The sequence below is a fragment of the Caretta caretta genome, chromosome 3 (genome assembly GCF_965140235.1).
Source record: "Caretta caretta isolate rCarCar2 chromosome 3, rCarCar1.hap1, whole genome shotgun sequence".
NCBI lineage: Eukaryota > Metazoa > Chordata > Testudines > Cheloniidae > Caretta > Caretta caretta.
The window spans coordinates 167,195,251-167,219,412 of NC_134208.1; the positions used below are offsets into that span (position 1 = coordinate 167,195,251).

Genomic DNA, 24,162 nt, shown 5'->3' on the forward strand with positions numbered 1-24,162 from the left:
GGCAACATACGTAACCAGACGCCTATCTGTCCACAGTTCATGGATTGCTAGCAGAGATAGATGCCTCCCTGCACCCTTAGGCACCTGTCTCCATGCAAGAAGGCACTTAGCACACACCCTTCACCAGCAATTTAGGCTTTGTTTAGGCTGCTCCCTGCCTAAGGTGTCAGCTTTGTAGATCACATTCTAAGACGCTCATTTCTCCTCATAGATTGCCTAGGGAGCCTAGGCACCTAATGGGCTTTGCAGACCACAGTGTCAAGCCTGTGATTTTCTAGGAGCCTAAAAGTTAGGTGGCATGACACTCAGTGTCACAACGCCTAAGTCTCTTTGTGGCTCTGGGCCTGTTATCCTTATTGAGATATGGTGCTCGCTATTTTAAAATCAGGGTTAACTAGATATTTCATTAGTGGTCCTCTAGTTTTAATTGTTACAAAGGTATATATATTGTTTCCCTCATATACTATGGGAAATGCCAGATTTTCAGTTTAGTTGAAAGGAACACTAGTCAATCATAAATAATGAACTAAAAGTAGTGTCAGTTATCTCAAGTCCTACTGACAATATTTGTGGCTTTACAATCAGTTTCTTTCTTTCTTTTTTAATGTTTGTTTAATTTTTCTTGTTCTGTGAAAGTCCTACAAAAACAACTGTAGAAACTGGTTGACTCATATATTCATAGGTTATTTTTTAAGGCCAGAAAGAACATCTAATCTAACCTTCTACAGGTCATAAAATTTCACTGAATGATTCCTGCATCAAGACTACAGTTTCTGATTCATCCAGAGCATATCTTTTGGAAAGCAATCCATCACATCCTTAGGTAAAATGTTCCAATTGTTAATTACCCTCTCCATTAAAATTTTCACCTTACATCTTTTCTGAATTTGCTTAGCTTCTAACTGACTGTAGAGCAGGGTGACCAGATGTCCCGTTTTTAAAGGGACAGTCCCGGTTTTGGGGACTTCTTCTTATATAGGCACCTATTACCCCCCACCCACTGTCTCATTTTTTCACAGTGCTATCTGGTAAACCTACTGTAAAGGGGAAACAGAGAAACTGACTGCACACAAAGTGCAGTAAAAGACACAAAGGAAACAAACTGAAGAAACAAAGAAAAGTATCTGATTTTCTTAAAAGTGTAATGTTTAAGTTAATAAGAAAAGGAGGACTTGTGGCACCTTAGAGACTAACAAATTTATTTGAGCATAAGCTTTCGTGAGCTACAGCTTACTTCATTGGATGCATTCAGTGGAAAATACAGTGGGGAGATTTATATACACAGAGAGCATGAAACAATGGGTGTTACCATACACACTGTAAGGAGAGTGATCAGGTAAGGTGATCTATTACCAGCAGGAGAGCGGGGGGGGGGGGACCTTTTGTAGTGGTAATCAAGGTGGGCCATTTCCAGCAGTTGACAAGAATGTCTGAGGAACAGCGGCGGCGGGGCGGGGAATAAACATGGGGAAATAGTTTTACTTTGTGTAATGACCCATCCACTCCCAGGCTTTATTCAAGCCTAAATTAATTGTATCCAGTTTGCAAATTAATTCCAATTCAGCAGTCTCTCATTGGAGTCTGTTTTTGAAGTTTTTTTGTTGAAGAATTGCCACTTTTAGGTCTGTAATCGAGTGACCAAAGAGATTGAAGTGTTCTCTGACTGGTTTTTGAATGTTATAATTCTTGACGTCTGATTTGTGTCCATTTATCCTTTTACGTAGAGACTGTCCAGTTTGTACAATGTACATGGCAGAGGGGCATTGCTGGCACATGATGGCATATATCATAGAATCTCAGGTTTGGAAGGGATCTCAGGAGGTCATCTAGTCCAACCCCCTGCTCAAAGCAGGACCATTGTGTTCTGCACGGCTGAGGTTATGGGGCAAGTGATGCTGCTTTTCCACAATTTCAGCCCATGCACATCGGCAGAAGCACTCTATGTAGAAGTCCAGTCTGTTGTTTCGCCCTTCAGGAGGAGTCCACCCCGAATCCTTCTTGTCTTGGTAGGAAGGTCTCTGTGGGTTAGTATGTTGTTCAGAGGTGTGTTGAAAATATTCCTTGAGTTGGAGATGTCGAAAATAGGATTCTAGGTCACCACAGAACTGTATCATGTTCATGGGGGTGGAGGGGCAGAAGGAAAGGCCATGAGATAGGACTGATTCTTCTGCTGGGCGAAGAGTATAGTTGGATAGATTAACAATATTGCTGGGTGGGTTAAGGGAACCACTGTTGTTGCCCCTTGTGGCATGTAGTAGTTTAGATAGTTTAGTGTCCTTTTTCTTTTGTAGAGAAGCAAAGTGTGTATTGTAAATGGCTTGTCTAGTTTTTGTAAAGTCCAGCCACGAGGAAGTTTGTGTGGAAGGTTGGCTTTTTATGAGAATATCCAGTTTTGAGAGCTCATTCTTAATCTTTCCCTGTTTGCTGTAGAGGATGTTGATGGTGGTTCCGCAGTTTCTTTGAGAGTGTGTGGCACAAGCTGTCAGCATAGTCTGTGTGGTATGTAGATTGTAATGGATTTTTTTACCTTCAGTCCTTTTGGTATGCTGTCCCCATAACCTCAGCTGTGCGGAACACAATGCCATCCACAGCCTCAGAAACAACTCTGACATCATAATCAAAAAGGCTGACAAAGGACGTGCTGTCGTCATCATAAATAGGTCGGAATATGAACAAGAGGGTGCTAGGCAGCTCTCCAACACCACATTCTACAAGCCATTACCCTCTGATCCCACTGAGGGTTACCAAAAGAAACTACAGCATTTGCTCAAGAAACTCCCTGAAAAAGCACAAGAACAAATCCGCACAGACACACCCCTGGAACCCCGACCAGGGGTGTTCTATCTACTACCCAAGATCCATAAACCTGGAAATCTTGGATGCCCCATCATCTCAGGCATTGGCACCCTGACAACAGGATTGTCTGGCTATGTAGATTCCCTCCTCAGCTCCTACGCTACCAGCGCTACCAGCTATCTTCGAGACACCACTGACTTTCTGAGGAAACAACAGTCCATCGGTGATCTTCCTGAAAACACCATCCTAGCCACTATGGATGTAGAAGCCCTCTACACCAACATTCCACTCAAAGATGGACTACGAGCTGTCAGGAACAATATCCCCGATAATGTCACAGCAAACCTGGTGGCAGAACTCTGTGACTTTGTCCTCACCAATAACAATTTCACATTTGGGGACAATGTATACCTTCAAATCAGCGGCACTGCTGTGGGTACCCATGTGGCCCCACAGTATGCCAACATTTTTATGGCTGACTTAGAACAACGCTTCCTCAGCTCTCGTCCCCTAATGCCCCTACTCTACTTGCACTACATTGATGACATCTTCATCATCTGGACCCATGGAAAAGAAGCCCTGGAGGAATTCCACCATGATTTCAACAATTTCCATCCCACCATCAACCTCAGCCTGGACCAGTCCACACAAGAGAACCACTTCCTGGACACTACGGTGCTAATAAGCAATGGTCACATAAACACCACCCTATACTGGAAACCTACTGACGGCTATTCCTACCTACATGCCTCTAGCTTTCATCCAGACCACACCACATAATCCATTGTCTACAGCCAAGCTCTACGATACAACCGCATTTGCTCCAACCCCTCAGACAGAGACAAACACCTACAAGATCTCTATCAAGCGTTCTTACAACTACAGTACCCACCTGCTGAAGTGAAGAAACAGACTGACAGAGCCAGAAGAGTACCCAGAAGTCACCTACTACAGGACAGGCCCAACAAAGAAAATAACAGAACGCCACTAGCCATCACCTTCAGCACCCAGCTAAAAGCTCTCCAATGCATCATAAGGATCTACAACCTATCCTGAAGGACGACCCATCATTCTCACAGATCTTGGGAAACAGGCCAGTCCTTGCCTACAGACAGCCCCCCAACCTGAAGCAAATACTCACCAGCAACCACACACCACACAACAGAACCACTAACCCAGGAACCTATCCTTGCAACAAAGCCCGTTGCCAACTGTGTCGACATATCTATTCAGGGGACACCATCATAGGGCCTAATCACATCAGCCACACTATCAGAGGCTCGTTCACCTGCACATCTACCAATGTGAGCAGCAAACAGCAGAGAGGCTAACAGAGGGAGTTTGCCTGGGATCTGTCTGAGAGGAGGTACGCTAAGGGCTGCATTAGGGAGGCCGTGTTGGTGAGTATCTGAGTGTCTGTTGTGGGGACAGTTTGACCGTGTGCTTGATTGGTTGTTTGTTTGAAAAGTGTGAATTGGGAGTGCTTTGTTCCAGGTGAGCCTTGAGTGGGCCTGATGGTTATAAAAAGCCAGTCAGCTGAGTGGCGAACAGCAGAGAGGCTAACAGAGGGAGTTTGCCTGGGAGTTCGCCCGGGGAGAGCCCACTGAGGCTTACATCTTGCCAGCTTCTCTGAGTAGTTACTACAACTCCTGAGGAAGCTCGTAGAAGGAAGGTAATATGGATGGGGAGCGTTCAGCTGTTGTGACCTGCACTGGAAGTGCCATGTTTGTCTTTCTTCCACAGGACAGAAGCGACTTTGTCTGTACAAAGTGCAAGCTGGTCTCTATATTGGAAGAGAAGGTTCAAGGTCTGGAGAAACAAGTATCGACCCTGCATTGCATAAGAGAAATGGAAGATTTCCTGGACAGACATCAGGATATGCTTCTATGGGCACAATGTTCTGAAGATTCAGAGCAGGCTGCGCAGCAGGGACAGGAAGACGGTGAAGAAATTTGGCAGCATGTGACCTCCAGAAGAAGAAAGGGGAGTGTCCATGTACCAGCAGCGCAGATACAGGTAAGCAACCGTTTTCATGTTCTCTCCACAGGTACTAATGCGAAGAGTGGACTAGATGATACATCTGAGGGAAGGGAACAGAAGGAGACTCCGCCGATTGGAAGGCATGAGATGCACTGTCCTAGGGATGGGGGTTCCACGACCACTATTCCGAAGAGGAGGCGGCGGGTGGTGGTGGTCGGGGACTCTCTCCTCAGCGGGACTGAGTCATCTATCTGCCGCCCCGACTGGGAAAACCGAGAAGTCTGCTGCTTGTCAGGAGCTAGGATTCACAATGTGACAGAGAGACTGCCGAGACTCATCAAGCCCTCGGATCGCTACCCCTTCCTGCTTCTCCACATGGGCACCAATGATACTGCCAAGAATGACCTTGAGCGGATCACTGTGGACTACGTGGCTCTGGGAAGAAGGATAAAGGAGTTAGAGGCGCAAGTGGTGTTTTCATCCATCCTCCCCGTAGAAGGAAAAGGCCTGGGTAGAGACCGTCGAATCGTGGAAGTCAATGAATGGCTATGCAGGTGGTGTCGGAGAGAAGGCTTTAGATTCTTTGACCATGGGATGGTGTTCCAAGAAGGAGGAGTGCTAGGCAGAGATGAGCTCCACCTAACGAAGAGAGGGAAGAGCATCTTCGGAAGCAGGCTGGCTAACCTAGTGAGGAGGGCTTTAAACTAGGTTCACCGGGGGAAGGAGACAAAAGCCCTGAGGTAAGTGGGAACGTGGGATATTGGGAGGAAGCATGAGCGGGAGAACATGAAAGGGGAGGGCTCCTGCCTCATACTAAGAAAGCAGGACAAACAGCAAGTTCTCTCAAGTGCCTATACACAAATGCAAGAAGCCTGGGAAACAAGCAGGGAGAACTGGAAGTCCTGGCACAGTCAAGGAATTATGATGTGATTGGAATAACAGAGACTTGGTGGGATAACTCACATGACTGGAGTACTGTCATGGATGGATATAAACAGTTCAGAAAGGACAGGCAGGGCAGAAAAGTTGGGGGAGTTGCATTGTATGTAAGAGAGCAGTATGACTGCTCAGAGCTCCGGTATGAAACTGCAGAAAAACCTGAGTGTCTCTGGATTAAGTTTAGAAGCGTGAGCAACAAGGGTGATGTCGTGGTGGGAGTCTGCTATAGACCACCGGATCAGGGGGATGAGGTAGATGAGGCTTTCTTCCGGCAGCTCACGGAAGCTACTAGATCGCATGCCCTGATTCTCATGGGTGACTTTAATTTTCCTGATATCTGCTGGGAGAGCAATACAGCGGTGCACAGACAATCCAGGAAGTTTTTGGAAAGCGTAGGGGACAATTTCCTGGTGCAAGTGCTGGAGGAACCAGCTAGGGGCAGAGCTCTTCTTGACCTGCTGCTGACAAACCAGGAAGAATTAGTAGGGGAAGCAAAGGTGGATGGGAATCTGGGAGGCAGTGACCATGTGATGGTCGAGTTCAGGATCCTGACACAGGGAAGAAAGGAGAGCAGCAGAATACGGACCCTGGACTTCAGAAAAGCAAACTTTGACAACCTCAGGGAACTGATGGGCAGGATCCTATGGGAGAATAACATGAGGGGGAAAGGAGTCCAGGAGAGCTGGCTGTATTTTAAAGAATCCTTATTGAGGTTACAGGGACAAACCATCCCGATGCGTAGAAAGAATAGTAAATATGGCAGGCGACGAGCTTGGCTTAACAGTGAATCCTTGCTGACCTTCAACACAAAAAAGAAGCTTACAAGAAGTGGAAGATTGGACAAATGACCAGGGAAGAGTATAAAAATATTGCTTGGGCATGCAGGAGTGAAATCATAGAATCATAGAATATCAGGGTTGGAAGGGACCTCAGGAGGTCATCTAGTCCAACCCCCTGCTCAAAGCAGGACCAATCCCCAACTAAATCATCCCAGCCAGGGCTTTGTCAAGCCTGACCTTAGAAACTTCTAAGGAAGGAGATTCCACCACCTCCCTTGGTAACGCATTCCAGTGTTTCACCACCCTTCTAGTGAAAATTTTTTTCCTAATATCCAACCTAAACCTCCCCCACTGCAACTAGAGACCATTACTCCTCGTTCTGTCACCTGCTACCACTGAGAACAGTCTAGATCCATCCTTTTTGGAACCCCCTTTCAGGTAGTTGAAAGCAGCTATCAAATCCCCCCTCATTCTTCTCTTCCGCAGACAAAACAATCCCAGTTCCCCTCAGCCTCTCCTCATAAGTCATGTGTTCCAGTCCCCTAATCATTTTTCTTGCCCTCCGCTAGATGTTTTCCAATTTTTCCACATCCTTCTTGTAGTGTGGGGCCCAAAACTGGAAACAGTACGCCAGATGAGGCCTCACCAATATCAAATAGAGGGGAACGATCACGTCCCTCGATCTGCTGGCAATACCCCTACTTATACAGGCCAAAATGCCATTGGCCTTCTTGGCAACAAGGGCACACTGTTGACTCATATCCAGCTTCTTATCCACTGTAACCCTTAGGTCCTTTTCTGCAGAACTGCTGCCTAGCCATTCAGTCCCTAGTCTGTAGCGGTGCATGGGATTCTTCCGTCCTAAGTGCAGGACTCTGCACTTGACCTTGTTGAACCTCATCAGATTTCTTTTGGCCCAATCCTGTAATATGTCTAGGTCCCTCTGTATCCTATCCCTACCCTCCAGCGTATCTACCTCTCCTCCCAGTTTAGTGTCATCTGCAAACTTGCTGAGGGTGCAATCCACGCCATCCTCCAGATCATTTATGAAGATATTGAACAAAACTAGCCCGAGGACCGACCCTTGGGGCACTCCACTTGATACTGGCTGCCAACTAGACATGGAGCCATTGATCACTACCCATTGAGCCCGACAATCTGGCCAGCTTTCTATCCACCTTATTGTCCATTCATCCAGCCCTTACTTCTTTAACTTGCTGGCAAGAATACTGTGGGAGACGTTGTCAAAACCTTGGCTAAAGTCAGGGAAAAACACATCCACTGCTTTCCCCTCATCCATAGAGCCACTTATCTCATCATAGAAGGCAATTAGATTAGTCGGCCATGACTTGCCCTTGGTGAATCCATGCTGACTGTTCCTGATCACTTTCCTCTCCTCTAAGTGCTTCAGACTTGATTCCTTGAGGACCTGCTCCATGATTTTCCCAGGGACTGAGGTGAGACTGACTGGCCTGTAGTTCCCAGGATCCTCCTTCTTCCCTTTTTTAAAGATGGGCACTACATTAGCCTTTTTCCAGTCATCCGGGACTTCCCCTGATCGCCAAATCAGGAAGGCCAAATCACACCTGGAGTTGCAGCTAGCAAGTGATGTTAACAGTAACAAGAAGGGTTTCTTCAGGTATGTTATCAACAAGAAGAAAGTCAAGGAAAGTGTGGGCCCCTTACTGAATGAGGGAGGCAACCTAGTGACAGAGGATGTGGGAAAAGCTAATGTACTCAATGCTTTTTTTGCCTCTGTCTTCACGAACAAGGTCAGCTCCCAGACTCCTGCACTGGGCAGCACAGCATGGGGAGGAGGTGACCAGCTCTCTGTGAAGAAAGAAGTGGTTCGGGACTATTTAGAAAAGCTGGACAAGCACAAGTCCATGGGGACGGATGCGCTGCATCTGAGAGTGCTAAAGGAGTTGGCGGATGTGATTGCAGAGCCATTGGCCATTATCTTTGAAAACTTTAAGCGATCGGGGGAGTTCCCGGATAACTGGAAAAAGGCTAATGTAGTGCCCATCTTTAAAAAAGGGAAGAAGGAGGATCCTGGGAACTACAGGCCAGTCAGCCTCACCTCAGGCCCTGGAAAAATCATGGAGCAGGTCCTCAAGGAATCAATTCTGAAGCACTTATAGGAGAGGAAAGTGATCAGGAACAGTCAGCATGGATTCACCAAGGGCAAGTCATGCCTGACTAATCTAATGGCCTTCTATGACGAGATAAGTGGCTCTATGGATGAGGGGAAAGCAGTGGATGTGTTTTTCCCTGACTTTAGCCAAGGTTTTGACAACGTCTCCCACAGTATTCTTGCCAGCAAGTTAAAGAAGTAAGGGCTGGATGAATGGACAATAAGGTGGATAGAAAGCTGGCCAGATTGTCGGGCTCAATGGGTAGTGATCAATGGCTCCATGTCTAGTTGGCAGCCAGTATCAAGTGGAGTGCCCCAAGGGTCGGTCCTCGGGCTAGTTTTGTTCAATATCTTCATAAATGATCTGGAGGATGGCGTGGATTGCACCCTCAGCAAGTTTGCAGATGACACTAAACTGGGAGGAGAGGTAGATATGCTGGAGGGTAGGGATGGTATACAGAGGGACCTAGACATATTACAGGATTGGGCCAAAAGAAATCTGATGAGGTTCAACAAGGACAAGTGCAGAGTCCTGCACTTAGGACAGAAGAATCCCATGCACCGCTACAGACTAGGAACTGAATGGCTAAGCAGCAGTTCTGCAGAAAAAGACCTAGGGGTTACAGTGGATGAGAAGCTGGATATGAGTCAACAGTGTGCTCTTGTTGCCAAGAAGGCCAATGGCACTTTCGGCTGTATAAGTAGGGGCATTGCCAGCAGATCGAGGGACGTGATCGTTCCCCTCTATTTGATATTGGTGAGGCCTCATCTGGCGTACTGTTTCCAGTTTTGGGCCCCACACTACAAGAAGGATGTGGAAAAATTGGAAAACGTCCAGCGGAGGGCAAGAAAAATGATTAGGGGACTGGAACACATGACTTAGGAGAAGAGGCTGAGGGAACTGGGATTGTTTAGTCTGCGGAAGAGAAGAATGAGGGGGGATTTGATAGCTGCTTTCAACTACCTGAAAGAGGGTTCCAAAGAGGATGGATCTAGACTGTTCTTAGTGGTAACAGATGACAGAACGAGGAGTAATGGTCTCAAGTTGCAGTGGGGGAGGTTTAGGTTGGATATTAGGAAAAACTTTTTCATAAGGAGGGTGGTGAAACACCGGAATGTGATACCTAGGGAGGTGGTGGAATCTCCTTCCTTAGAAGTTTTTAAGGTCAGGCTTGACAAAGCCCTGGCTGGGATGATTTAGTTGGGGATTGGTCCTGCTTTGAGCAGGGGTTGGACTAGATGACCTCCTGAGATCCCTTCCAAACCTGAGATTCTATGATATATGCCATCATGTGCCAGCAATGCCCCTCTGCCATGTACTTTGTACAAACTGGACAGTCTCTACGTAAAAGAATAAATGGACACAAATCAGACGTCAAGAATTATAACATTCAAAAACCAGTTGGAGAACACTTCAATCTCTTTGGTCATTCGATTACAGACCTAAAAGTGGCAATTCTTCAACAAAAAAATTCAAAAACAGATTCCAACGAGAGACTGCTGAATTGGAATTAATTTGCAAACTGGATACAATTAATTTAGGCTTGAATAAAGACTGGGAGTGGATGGGTCATTACACAAAGTAAAAGTATTTCCCCATGTTTATTCCCCCCCACCCCCACTGTTCCTCAGACGTTCTTGTCAACTGCTGGAAATGGCCCACCTTGATTATCACTACAAAAGGTTTTTCTCCCCCGCTCTCCTGCTAGTAATAGATCACCTTACCTGATCACTCTCGTTACAGTCTGTATGGTAACACCCATTGTTTCATGTTCTCTGTGTATATAAATCTCCCCACTGTATTTTCCACTGAATGCATCCAATGAAGTGAGCTGTCGCTCATGAAAGCTTATGCTCAAATAAATTTGTTAGTCTCTAAGGTGCCACAAGTACTCCTGTTCTTTTTGCGTATACAGACTAACACGGCTGCTACTCTGAAACCTGTTTAAATTAATAGTATCCCTTTAATTTGTGAGATCAGAACTAGAAATGTAATAATATTTTAAAGTAAATACATACAATACTGAGTATTGCTTAGACTTTAGTAAGAGAATTTAAGGACCAGTCACATGACAGACAACTAAGGTTCATAAAGAAAAACTAATATATGAAATATTAGAATATCCACTCTCAGTGAAACTCTAGAGGGGAATTTTTCTAAGACTGAATGTGACTTCAGTCTTTCAGCCAATGTTCGAGCTAAAACAGTTTGAAAAGACAGAGATTTGGCAGCAGGGATGTCGTTCTCTCAAAAAAACAAACATCAGGCACACTGTATACATTTGTTACCATTCATTATGCACACTATCATTGAATGATTAATAATTAACTTCTGCACTATAGCTACAGTAGCTTCGAGAGATTCCATTTTATGAACTTTTTGATTTTATGAACTCTTAAGTCCCCAGTTAGTTCATCAAATAGGGGTTCTACTGTAATAGCTTCAACAGTGCACCTGTGTCCAAAATCCTGCATGGTTACTGCATTTATCTTATTATAGAAATTACAGTATATGACAAGTCTATGGCCCCAATCCTGCAAAGAGCTCCATGTGGACAGAGCTCATTGCAAGATTGGGGCCTAAATCATTAAGGTTATACTACACCACATGTGAATGTAGCCTAAATGTAAAATAATGGAAAATACATTTCATAATACTACATGTATATCTGTGCTCATAGGAAAAATTGCATTGTCTTGTCTGAGAAATGGATAGGATCATGTAATTAAAGACTGTAACATAACACACAAGGAGGTAGTGTTAAGGAAGTGTGTTCCACCTTAACTCTCACATTTTCTGACCTTTTGAGTGCAACCACAGCATTCTCATAAACTGCAGTTCAGCAAAGTATTTAAGCACACGCTTAAACCCATCCCTATGCTGCAAAGCATTTATGCATATGCTTAATTTTTAAGTGCTTTGCTGAACAGGGATAGATCACTGAATCGAGACTATAATGTAGTTCTGTACACACACATGCTTCTATTAGACAGAAGTGTCACAGCCCCGCAGCTCCCAATGAAAACTATTTGTTCAGCATTTGGAAAAGTCGGGGCAGGTGGGGAAGAGGGGAAATAGGAAAGGATCAGTAAAGAGTCAGACAGACATATTACATCTGCAGTTAGAACATTTTAAAGGATCACTGTTATTAGAAATTCAAGTTTTTCAAGTATTAAAAATAAATCTTTAATTCCCCTACAGATTCCTAGTATCCAGAGTATTTTATACAAACATCTGGATAAAGGAATAAAGGCAAATCCATTGTGTTTCTAGACATTCCTGGAGCACTGATGTTCTTGAGATTATGCTATTGGATTACTGGTATAAAAATAATAAATATTTTCAGTACTTAAAGCTGTAATGCTTTATGTTGGATTTGGATTTTGGTTTCATTTTAGTAAAAGGTGGATGGAGAGTCAAAGTCTCTTCCTTAGCCAGAAGGATATATTTGACTTGTATTGAGTTTATTGCTTACTGACCTATATTTTTCTCCTTTACAGTATTTGAAAAGTTACTTAGCAACTTTATTACCCTTTAGTCAACATTCCAGAATATCTTTAAAGAGAAAAAATATGAATATATTACTTTTCATTTCTCTACTAAATGACAATGAGGAAAATATTCATTAATTTACTTTACGTTCATAACACTATATAATACACTAATCTATACATGGCACACCAATTTGTTATTGTTGGTTTAAATGTATAGATTAGCATATCACACAAGATGGGCTTCATACAGAAGGGTAGGAGACTCCACCAAAGGGAGATCTTTCAAAATATTTTGAGATCTATAAATGTGTGTTCAACAGGGCGTTTAACTAACCAGGAACCTAGCAATATAACTGGCTCAGAGTTATGTTTGTTAACAGCAAATGTAGACAGCCCTTGCCAGCCATCCAAGGGTTAAACAATTATAACCTTCCAAATGTGCCCAGAATTTAGTGATGCTGAAAACATACAGTATGTTTAAGTAACATGTGCTGCACTTCTCCATGTCTGACTTTCCTGAAGGGAGGGACAAGGTGCTGCCTTATACAGCTGGGTTTCAAACCTCCATTTGTGCAAGGTCTTCACCCTTGTTGCTTCCCATTTCCCTAGGGAGCTGTAGTATGTCACTGAAAGTTCTAGTAACCAAAGACAGCAATGCAACAGCTAAGCCTTATGGCTCCAGCCCAGTCCTTTCACTTTATCCCCTTTACTGTTTTCTCTCTCTCTCTTTTTTTAACATGCAAGTTGCCATGAAAAATTTGTTAATGAAATATTTGCTTAGAAGTCTGCTCTGGGCTAGGCTGATAACCTATCTGTGTTTGAGTTTGGCTTCCCATATTCTAAATACTCATCTTCTCTGTTTAGCTTATTGATTGGTTTGGCAGGAAAAGCAGCCTTGTCATCAGTGACCAAGGTCAAACTAAACAAAAAGGGACAGGAGAAAAAAAAAAAAAAAGGAGAAGTTGAACTGATGCTTTCAGTGAGGCAAGAGTGGAATATCTGACCTGCCAGAACTTTTCTTAAAGGGACAGACTCTGTTTTCCTAGTGTCTTGCATGCTGTTTACACAGTCATAAGAAAACAACACCATAATATTTTACGTTTATAGATCAGCTTGCATCCAAAAGAGTTTACAAATTCTGTTTGCGCAGCTCTTCCAGGATGAAAGCAGAAAACAGCCAAACACAGGGCTAAAACACTATATCCATGAAAGCATCATGGGATATTTAATGGTCACACAGATCAGACAGGACCTTTGGCTAAACTTTTCAAGCCTGGATACCTAAAATCAAACACTTAAATCCATATCTATGAACCTAAACAAAAGACACTTGTTTCAGAGGTGCTGAGCACTACTGGATGTCACTGAAGTCAATGGGAGCTCTGGTTGTTCAACACCTCTGAAAAACCGACTACTTTTGTTAAGTGTCCTGTTTTCTGTACCCACATTTGAAAATGTTGGCCTCGGTTTTGGAAATCCTCTCCAAAACTTCCACAAAACAGGAGAGAATGTTTATCTAGGGCTAAACTGAGCCTCTCATTATAAGGAGTCTGTCTTTCAAAGGTAATGGCGAGATCACTGAACCACCCTCGCTGTTATGCTAAACTCTTAATAAACTGCGTGGACTTCATTGTCGTTCTGTGTCTTCAGACATGAAATGCATAAAGCGCCTGCATCTCTAAACATTTTGTATCCTCTCTAAACTAGAGTATATCCAACTAAAACATGTCCAGAATTTTCAATAATTACTGAAGAAATTTTACGTAGGAGTCATTCTGCAGTACACCCCTATGGATAGTTCATCCCCACAAAGTACCGTCACGTGTACATCATGCAATGTTAACAGGAACGTGTGCTTCAACAGGAGACTGTATCAGAAACTAGACACTAGGATATGTATGGCAGAAGCAGACTGAGGTTGGCTCCTTTACTGTTGTGGCTCATTGCAAAGAAAACTGACATTTCTGACTCATTTAGACATAACTCAATGGCAATATCACAGACCTGCTAAGTAAGCTACCTGACAGTACCCTTTAAACGTATCAATCACAATATATTCAGGTGAAGAGTTTTACAAGTGAGTGGGAGTTAGAGACGAATAATTATGTAATATGAACAAACCGCTAAATTCTGAGGTCTTTGCTCAATATTTGCTCAGTTCTTACTAAGTGAGAGTTTAGCTTTATTAATGACTGGGGGGGAAATGAATCAGGACTAGATTATTTGGCCTTATCTACTTCTAGAGTTCTATGTCTAAAAAGAGCTCTTAAATCTTTTTATATTTTCTCTCATCAAGGAACTAATTCAATTATCAATGTATTTTTCACAGTGTATTTGGACACATTAGTATTCTATAGTTTTATAATAAGCTATTACAGTTGTTGACACATTCAGCTTCAGTGGCCTAGCTGAATTGATCAAATATATGCCTAATTTCCTATCTGCAGGCATGGATAGACTAACAAATTGAATCAAAGGGGTTCTCATCAAAACTTAAAGAAACAGACAAGGCTACATGCTGTTGGACTGAAGAAGACAGTGACTGTATGTCAGTGAAATAACTACTCCCCTCCCCACACCAATGCACACAAATATTTAGGGCCTCAATTTTAAAGAAGCCTCCAGAACTGATCCTACAGATTTCTCCTTTTTCCATACATGTACTGAGTAACCGTACACCCGACTACTACCTAGTTGGCACAGGCAAAAGGACACATTACAAGGAATGTGGGCCTATGTTTTCAGAAATGAATACTAATGACTTTTGGGTGCCAAAACTGAGACACCTTAAAGGGCCTGCTTTTCAGGGCCTGCTTTTCAGGGATTGCTGAGCACCCATCCTGGGAAAACCAGGTCCCTTAACAAGATCTCAAGTGGAACACTGAAAATCGCTAGTAGCTTTTTATAATTTAGGCTGTGGGCTTTGTGCACCCTATAACAGTTACATGTGGAAAACTTCTGAGAGCTGTTTTAAAGGCCTGAGTGGAAAATGGAGGCCTAAATGAGTGACACTGATGTCCACTGAACAGCTTCTCACTAAAGATTACCAGCAGAAAAAGGGTTTGACAAGGAAAAACTGGGCATCAAGATCAGAAGAAATGCATTGTCCGTAAATAAACCAAGGCTCTGGTGTTTGACATGTAGATTTAGCTGCCCTTCGTCAAGTGTGTTTTAATTTGTATCATTCTAATCGGGTTAAGAATTATTGTAGCCAAAGTAATTAACAGCAAGCTACCAACCAGATTCTTGACACAGAAAACAAGCAGGTTTCTCCTCCAAGTGTGTGCCCCCCCTGAGAGATGGGAGGTAAAAGAGCAGAAGAAGGGAATTAGAGGTGACCTTGCATTAATGAAGAAGAACATGCTGCCGGATCAATGGGCAAACCTGGCACACTCAGAGAGGAAGCTTCAACTGTGCCATCGAAGTATCTCTGATATCCATGGGGGTTTCACAATAGATGCTTATGCAAAAGAGGCAAACACGAAGGAGGTGGGTATAATAAAATTGAGAGAGAGAGAGAAGGTGCCAGGGTGCAAACCAAAAATAAACGAGGAGATTGCCCTTGGTTCTTTTATTTAAAGAGCCTCTGCATTGATGTTATTGGATTAAGCATTTTGACCAAAGTTTATAGAATTTATTTTGGCCAAAAATGATTAATATGAATATTGGCCTAATGCCTGAGCAAAGGAATGGAGTTTCTCTCTCTAATCGGGTTGCAACAGATAAAAGCTAAATAGAAATGAGTAATTCGCCGTGACTCAATTTTACATGGGCTGTATTTCAAGATCTGAAATTCCAAGTGCATTTCTGTTCTTTATTTCAGCTGTGCTATCTTTTACTCACCCTTGCTAGCCTATGTGTCAGCCTGGGTTGGCAAATTGGGAAACATTTTCTTCTGTAATCCTGATGTACTTTTTAGGAGACTATGTCTTTCTGGAAACTAAATCAATTCAAGTGTTCAGGAGGCCTCTAGTGGTTTACACTTTCAGAGGAAGTTTCCTCCAAAGCTTAGCCTGTGAAATAATGGAAATACACATAAGGTCGGAGAAAGAAAGGGGACTCACCACTTGTTGCTTCCTGTTGTTTAGAATCAATAGCAATTCTTGTTATCTGAGTTCAATATCTAGGAATCAGGCACTCAGGATCTGATGTACATTTATACCAAATGACGAGAATGTGCACAGAGGAGAATAACAGGGTTTTATAGACTTGTTGCTGTTCCACGTGTTTCTAAGCACAGACAGGGAAAGAATTACAACGTGATGAGCTGCATATTTGAAATAGCCATCAAAGGAAAACCTATGCCAGTTTCATTTTGATCAATAAATGTAGATGTTTTATATTACTGACATTGGATTTCCAGTGGTACATAAGTGCATAATTCCCCATTTGCAATAACAGGAACTCTTCACCTAACTCAGACACTGAACTGAACATATAGGGCTAGATCCTCAGCTGGTGTAAAGTGGCATCAGCAGAGCTACCGTGATTTTTAGAGCTGAGGATGTGATCTTTAGCCTATTAAATATACAAATATTATGCCTCTATTTGGGAAGCTTTATGTTATTTTCACAGATAGGGTTATTAAAAAGAAAAAGAAAAAAGTCATAAAAATAAATGATAGTACTGAAGTTCTGCTAGCTCTCTCAGGAGTGTTAGCCTAGACTGCCAATTCTTTCTTCAGCACACACATATTTCCCTTGGCTTATTTTCGTATGTCATAGGATAGTCAAAGAAATGTCCTTAATTCCTAGCACTTTGATTCACCTCCACAAACTAAGCCTTGTTGTAGGTGACTTAGTCCCCATGTGATCCACCTATTATTAGAACATGTTTAGCCCTCCAAGCCCCCAAACTCCTGCTTCCCCTTGTCCTTATATATATCTGTCTCCTAGCAGAAAAGTAGCACATGACCTCCTATCCTCAAGAATACTTGGCACAAGTCCCTACTTCTCAGCCGAACCTATTGTTCTAGTAGAGAAAGAGACGGGCGTGCAAGTGTCTTGCTGACACTTTTGACTTTAAACATGAAATGCCATTAATCAATCAGCTGCATCTGTTTGGAAAAAATAAGTGACTGGAGTCAAGGCAAACACAGTAAATAATCCTTAGGCAATCTGGAAAGAAAATAAGGGAGGATAGGTTTATGACGTCTCGTTACTTTAAAGTCATTTAATCTGCAGTCTTATCCTTCTCACAAAGATTAGGTTTACTAAGTGCACAGTAGCTAGACTCCAAAGTCAAATGCCCATGCAAAACACTGCCACCAAATTAAAAGCGCTATATTTGCAAGAAAGAAGCATTTGCTATGGAATTCACATATCACATGGAAAAGGCGGGGTTCTGAATGTACAAATGGGCAGGTGTGAATTTGGACTAAGCTCTTAGGAGTCACAGGTTATGCCCATGTGCCACTGGAAGGTACATTTCTCTAGCAATACAATAAGGTTGTAGTTATGATTAATGAACACAATCACTTGTCCATTCTTCTTACAACTGCTTCTGAGAATAGCTCCTCCATTAATACTGTGTGGGCCCAATCCTGCAAGTTGCTGAGCTTCCCCTGAAACCAAAGGAATGGAAAGTAGTGCTCAGCGCCTGAGAGGAGACAATCAACTCCTTGCAGGATTGAGCCCTACGTAAACAGTGCTGCTATATTTACATGCCTGCTGCTTTCTTTTTTTTTTTCCAGAGCCTAAGCACCAGCTCCTAAACTGCACTTGTGCCCCTTTGTATCACTCAGGTATGAGGGAGTCCCCAGCTGGCTTACAGCCAGCTCCTATGCCCTCCTGCCCCCCAGTCTCTGGAGTGTGTGTTCCAGATGGGTGGGGACATAGCTGGAGTGCTGCTTCCAGAAGCCATTACTCCTCATCGATGTTGCTGGAGTGTTGCCAGAGCACTGCTGCTTGGGGATTGTCGACACTCAGAGTAATATGGAGAAGCACTAAAACTGCTCTACAGTACACCAGAGGTGGGACATGCATAAAAAACAGTCCCAGAGTAAGGGACCTGAGCCAGCCCCTTTGTGGCACCTGCCTTTCCAGCTACCCAAAGTGCTCCTGTAGCATGTCCGAATATTCCACCTCCAAACATGGTTCCTATTAGCAAGGGCAGGATTTTTCCCTGGAGGTAAATCCAGCCTGTTCCTTAGAAGCAAAGGATCCCAAAAGAGTGGAAGTGTGATTCTGTTGCACAAGGTTAGTTGGCTGTATTGCAGGAAGGATTCAGAGATTTTATGGCCAGAAGGAACCATTGTGATCATCCAGTGTGATGTCCTGTATAACACAGGCCATAGAACCTCCCCTAGTGATTCCTGCAACCACTGTGTTTGGGCTACAGTGTATATTTTAGGAAGACACCCATTCTTGACGTAAAGACTCAAAGGGATGGAGAATTTGCCACAGCCCTGGAGAAGCTGTCCCAGTGCATAATTACTTCATTTGTACCTTGTTTTCAGAACCTTTATTTCCAGGGTTCATGTACAACATGCATTCCTCATGCCAACAGGTCTGGAGTCATCCCTTTCCACATAATGAATGTAGATTGCTCCTTAGTGTGTGGTGAGACTCCTAGCCAAGGAGCTGCATGATGTTCTTAAATACCTCCCTGCTTCACTGGCTAGTGTTCAGAAAAAGAATCCAGCTTGTATACCTGCATGGAAAGGTCACTTTAAGTGGTAAATAATTTCCAGGTCACATAAAGTTAACACTTAAAAAAAACTGTATGTGGAGAGAGGTAGGTGAAGTGATACAGTTATACCATTTAAACGAACAACGCAATGGGTCTGACTTTCCTTCCAGCAGAGTGACTCATGGGTGACTTTAATCTTCCTGATATCTGCTGGGAGAGCAATACAGCGGTGCATAGACAATCCAGGAAGTTTTTGGAAAGTGTAGGGGACAATTTCCTGGTGCAAGTGCTAGAGGAGCCAACTGCGGGGGAGCTTTTCTTGACCTGCTGCTCACAAACAGGGAAGAATTAGTGGGGGAAGCAAAAGTGGATGGGAACCTGGGAGGCAGTGACCATGAGTTGGTTGAGTTCAGGATCCTGACACAGGGAAGAAAGGTAAGCAGCAGTATACGGACCCTGGACTTCAGAAAAGCAGACTTCGAATCCCTCAGGGAATGGATGGGTAGGATCCCCTGGGGGACTAACATGAAGGGGAAAGGAGTCCAGGAGAGCTGGCTGAATTTCAAGGAATCCCTGTTGAGGTTACAGGGACAAACCATCCCGATGAGTCGAAAGAATAGTAAATATGGCAGGCGACCAGCTTGGCTTAATGGTGAAATCCTAGCGGATCTTAAACATAAAAAAGAAGCTCACAAGAAGTGGAAGGTTGGACATATGACCAGGGAAGAGTATAAAAATATTGCTCGGGCATGTAGGAATGAAATCAGGAGGGCCAAATCGCACCTGGAGCTGCAGCTAGCAAGAGATGTCAAGAGTAACAAGAAGGGTTTCTTCAGGTATGTTGGCAACAAGAAGAAAGCCAAGGAAAGTGTGGGCCCCTTTCTGAATGAGGGAGGCAACCTAGTGACAGAGGATGTGGAAAAAACTAATGTGCTCAATGCTTTTTTTGCCTCTGTCTTCACTAACAAGGACAGCTCCCAGACTGCTGCGCTGGGCATCACAACATGGGGAGTAGATGGCCAGCCCTCTGTGGAGAAAGAGGTGGTTAGGGACTATTTAGAAAAGCTGGACGTGCACAAATCCATGGGGCCGGACGAGTTGCATCCGAGAGTGCTAAAGGAATTGGCGGCTGTGATTGCAGAGCCATTGGCCATTATCTTTGAAAACTCGTGGCGAACGGGGGAAGTCCCGGATGACTGGAAAAAGGCTAATGTAGTGCCAATCTTTAAAAAAGGGAAAAAGGAGGATCCTGGGAACTACAGGCCAGTCAGCCTCACCTCAGTCCCCGGAAAAATCATGGAGCAGGTCCTCAAGGAATCAATCCTGAAGTCAGCATGGATTCACCAAGGGAAGGTCATGCCTGACTAATCTAATCGCCTTCTATGATGAGATTACTGGTTCTGTGGATGAAAGGAAAGCAGTGGATGTATTGTTTCTTGACTTTAGCAAAGCTTTTGACACGGTCTCCCACAGTATTCTTGTCAGCAAGTTAAAGAAGTACGGGCTGGATGAATGCACTATAAGGTGGGTAGAAAGTTGGCTAGATTGTCGGGCTCAATGGGTAGTGAACAATGGCTCCATGTCTAGTTGGCAGCTGGTGTCAAGTGGAGTGCCCCAGGGGTCGGTCCTGGGGCCGGTTTTGTTCAATATCTTCATAAATGATCTGGAGGATGGTGTGGATTGCACTCTCAGCAAATTTGCGGATGATACTAAACTGGGAGGAGTGGTTGATACGCTGGAGGGCAGGGATAGGATACAGAGGGACCTAGACAAATTGGAGGATTGGGCCAAAAGAAATCTGATGAGGTTCAATAAGGATAAGTGCAGGGTCCTGCACTTAGGACGGAAGAACCCAATGCACAGCTACAGACTAGGAACCGAATGGCTAGGCAGCAGTTCTGCGGAAAAGGACCTAGGGGTGACAGTGGACGAGAAGCTGGATATGAGTCAGCAGTGTGCCCTTGTTGCCAAGAAGGCCAATGGCATTTTGGGATGTATAAGTAGGGGCATAGCGAGCAGATCGAGGGACGTGATCGTTCCCCTCTATTCGACATTGGTGAGGCCTCATCTGGAGTACTGTGTCCAGTTTTGGGCCCCGCACTACAAGAAGGATGTGGATAAATTAGAGAGAGTCCAGCGAAGGGCAACAAAAATTATTAGGGGTCTGGAACACATGACTTATGAGGAGAGGCTGAGGGAACTGGGATTGTTTAATCTGCAGAAGAGAAGAATGAGAGGGGATTTGATAGCTGCTTTCAACTATCTGAGAGGTGGTTCCAGAGGGGATGGTTCTAGACTATTCTCAGTGGTAGAAGAGGACAGGACAAGGAGTAATGGTCTCTAGTTGCAGTGGGGGAGGTTTAGGTTGGATATTAGGAAAAACTTCTTCACTAGGAGGGTGGTGAAACACTGGAATGCATTACCTAGGGAGGTGGTAGAATCTCCTTCCTTAGAAGTTTTTAAGGTCAGGCTTGACAAAGCCCTGGCTGGGATGATTTAATTGGGGATTGGTCCTGCTTTGAGCAGGGGGTTGGATTAGATGACCTCCTGAGGTCCCTTCCAACCCTGATATTCTATGATTCTATGATTCTATGAGAGGAGCACTGCTGAACCAGGTCCTCGGCTGATATAAAGTAACAAAGCCCCACTGAAGTCAATGTGACTATGTTGATTCACATCAGCTGTGGATCTAGATCACAGGCTTCAATGTAATGATTCAATTGACAGTGTCAGTCAGATCAGAATCTAACATACTGTCTCTTTAGATAGATTCCTTTCCCTAAAATGTTGGTTAGGTTGTATGTGTTCCCCTCCCAATTTCTGTCAGTCTCTTACTGCAGCACTTTACCTGTATGGTGCCCAGAGACATAAGAACATAAGAAGGGCCATCCTGGGTCAGACCAAAGGTCCATCCAGCCCAGTATCCTGTCTACCGACAGTGGCCAATGCCAGGTGCCCCAGAGGGAGTGAACCTAACAGGTAATGATCAGTGATCTTTCTCCTGCCATCCATCTCCACCCTCTGACAAACAGAGACTAGGAACACCATTCCTTCCCCATCCCGGCTAATAGCCGTTAATGGACACCAGAAGGGGTGCTACCAGGCAGGAGGTTTGTATCAGTTTGCCCTACAGATGAGTAAACCACCCTTAGTGACACACTGTCTCTCTTGCTTAGTCAGACATAGGATTCAGAGCTTGCTCTTCAGTCAGGGTCTCCCAGCTGGTGTGTGTTCTGGTCCAAACTGTGGCTAAAGCACTTATTACAGCTGCAGACCATGAAATTGTTAGACATTTTGAATAATTTACCACTGCGTTATAACATACTTCAGTCACGTCACAGACACTTTGCAAAAAGTGTTATCCCAATGGATGTTAAGATGTTACTAAATAAAACACAAACAGGACTGACCCCATCATCCCTGTGAGTGTGTATGAGAGAGAGAGCACAAGCAAAGGGAGCGTAAAACGTGGCTTCCCACCAACAAAATACTGAGTTCCTCCATTTCTACAGATGCCACATGAGCAATGTAAGCCTTTCCCCATTGCATCATCAGTGTTCTTCAGCCATGACCTAGAGGAGGAAGAGGGTAGTTCATGTCTGTTACCAGTGGATGCTCACCAACCTGTAGGACTTTGGCTAAGGTGACCTGACCCTCCGGCTAAGTCCCAGATCCCACAGCTCCAAGTGTCACCAACCATTGCCCGGTGGGCGAGGATGACCTGACCACCACAGAAAGGGTGAGGAGAGAAAGGCTGCCAAAGAGGATGTAGGAACACCTGTAAAAGGGGTGTATCCGTTTTTATTTCATCATCATCCACACCCAAAGTCTTTAGTCCCATTCCCCCATAAGCTCTCTTACCTCTCAGGCAAGTCCAATGTTTTCCAGAGAGGCGGGCCCCAGCCTGTGCCCAATTCTCCCCAAACAAAGTACCTTTTTCACAAGAAGATTTTCATTCTTCCTGCCCCTTTCTGGAGCTGTTTTTTCCCTTGGCACTTTTTCAGCAGCCCAATCTTCTTGCATGTTGCCTCTCCTCCTCTGCTCTTTTTTCTGGAATGAGCTGATGTCTGTCTTGCATAGACCCCAGGCCCTTCTCACTGCAGCAGCTTCTGAGAGGATTGGTTAGTTGGAGTCAGCTGTTCGGTTTCTTTTTTATTTCTTTCTTCCCCCGTGTGACTGTTCACACTGCCACAATGTCCAGTCAAGTTTGGACACCTATAAGCAAAGATGCTAGTTTTGTAATATTGACACCTGCCTGTTAGAAACGGAACTGAATTGACCTACATGTTTCACACAGGCCACTGAATAGCCTTCAGATGGTAACTTGTGATCACCTCAGGCTGGACTGAAACCAGTAAGAATTTCTTTTCTACTACCCATCCCGCACCATTCAGTCAAATATTTGATTGAATTGTAAATGGTATAAATGATCAAAATATTATGGTGATGAGGCCATATAAGCTCCTGAGAAGCAGCATGAGATAGTGAATGGAGCACTAGACATTACTATGGATATGTTCAGTGACTAACACAATGGGGCCTGCTCTCATTGGGAGCTTCTAGGTGCTCCTGCTAATAACATCACCACCACTACCACCTGGATAAATAAATTGAGACATCAGTATACAAAATAAAATGCAAGACTGAAATTTCCCTTCTCACATCTTCCATGAATTATAGAGGGGAGATGAAAATGACACATGGTCTTTGAAGGAAGTGGAAAGGAAACAAAAAAGGAAAATGGTGGAGAGATGATTCCTCACTCTCCAAAGAAGCTTTTAAATATATATATATATATATATATATATATATAAACACCAGGAATAACAGTTCTTAGTAACTAAACAATATCAACAAGCAGGACCAGATTTTCAAACTGTACTATTAAATCTGCAAGCCCACTCATTTGTTCATGAGAAATCATATACCCATAAGCAATTTGATGCACAATTACCAGACTCGCAAAAGCAAATGCATATTTGCATGTGCAACTTGTTGCATCCAATGGATGCACTAAATTGACACATCCAGAGATTTTGCAAGTGAATTTTTTAAGGCCAGTTTGTAAATGCCAGAGTACTTTGAATTTCTAACCAACACCATCGGATGTTTTAAGAGCTCTATTCTGATCTCAGGTGTGAACATACAAGACCAGATCAGGGAAGGCCAGCTTTGGTGCATAGCTGATCTGACAACATATATTGCAAAACATATGCATAGCTGAAATGAGAATTAGGTGCTTTCTATAGATCACATTCTAGTGCTACTGAAGAGAATGAATAAAGTCATAGAATCATAGGGTTAGAAGGAACCTCAGGAGATCATCGAGTCCAACCCCCTGCTCAAAGCAGGACCAATCCCCAATTTTTGCCCTGGATCCCAAATGGCCTCCTCAAGGATTGAACTCAC

At 43.8% G+C, this 24,162-nt stretch overlaps 1 long non-coding RNA gene across 1 annotated transcript in view; it reads right to left on the reverse strand.

Annotated features, from left to right (window-relative positions):
- The window catches only part of LOC142071444 (uncharacterized), a 70,208-nt gene extending 53,914 nt beyond the window's left edge, over positions 1 to 16,294 (reverse strand). The window contains exon 1 of the long non-coding RNA XR_012667474.1: positions 16,188 to 16,294. This is a non-coding gene — a long non-coding RNA (uncharacterized LOC142071444). The remainder of the gene's footprint in view (positions 1 to 16,187) is intronic.
- Positions 16,295 to 24,162: the final 7,868 nt, after the last annotated feature.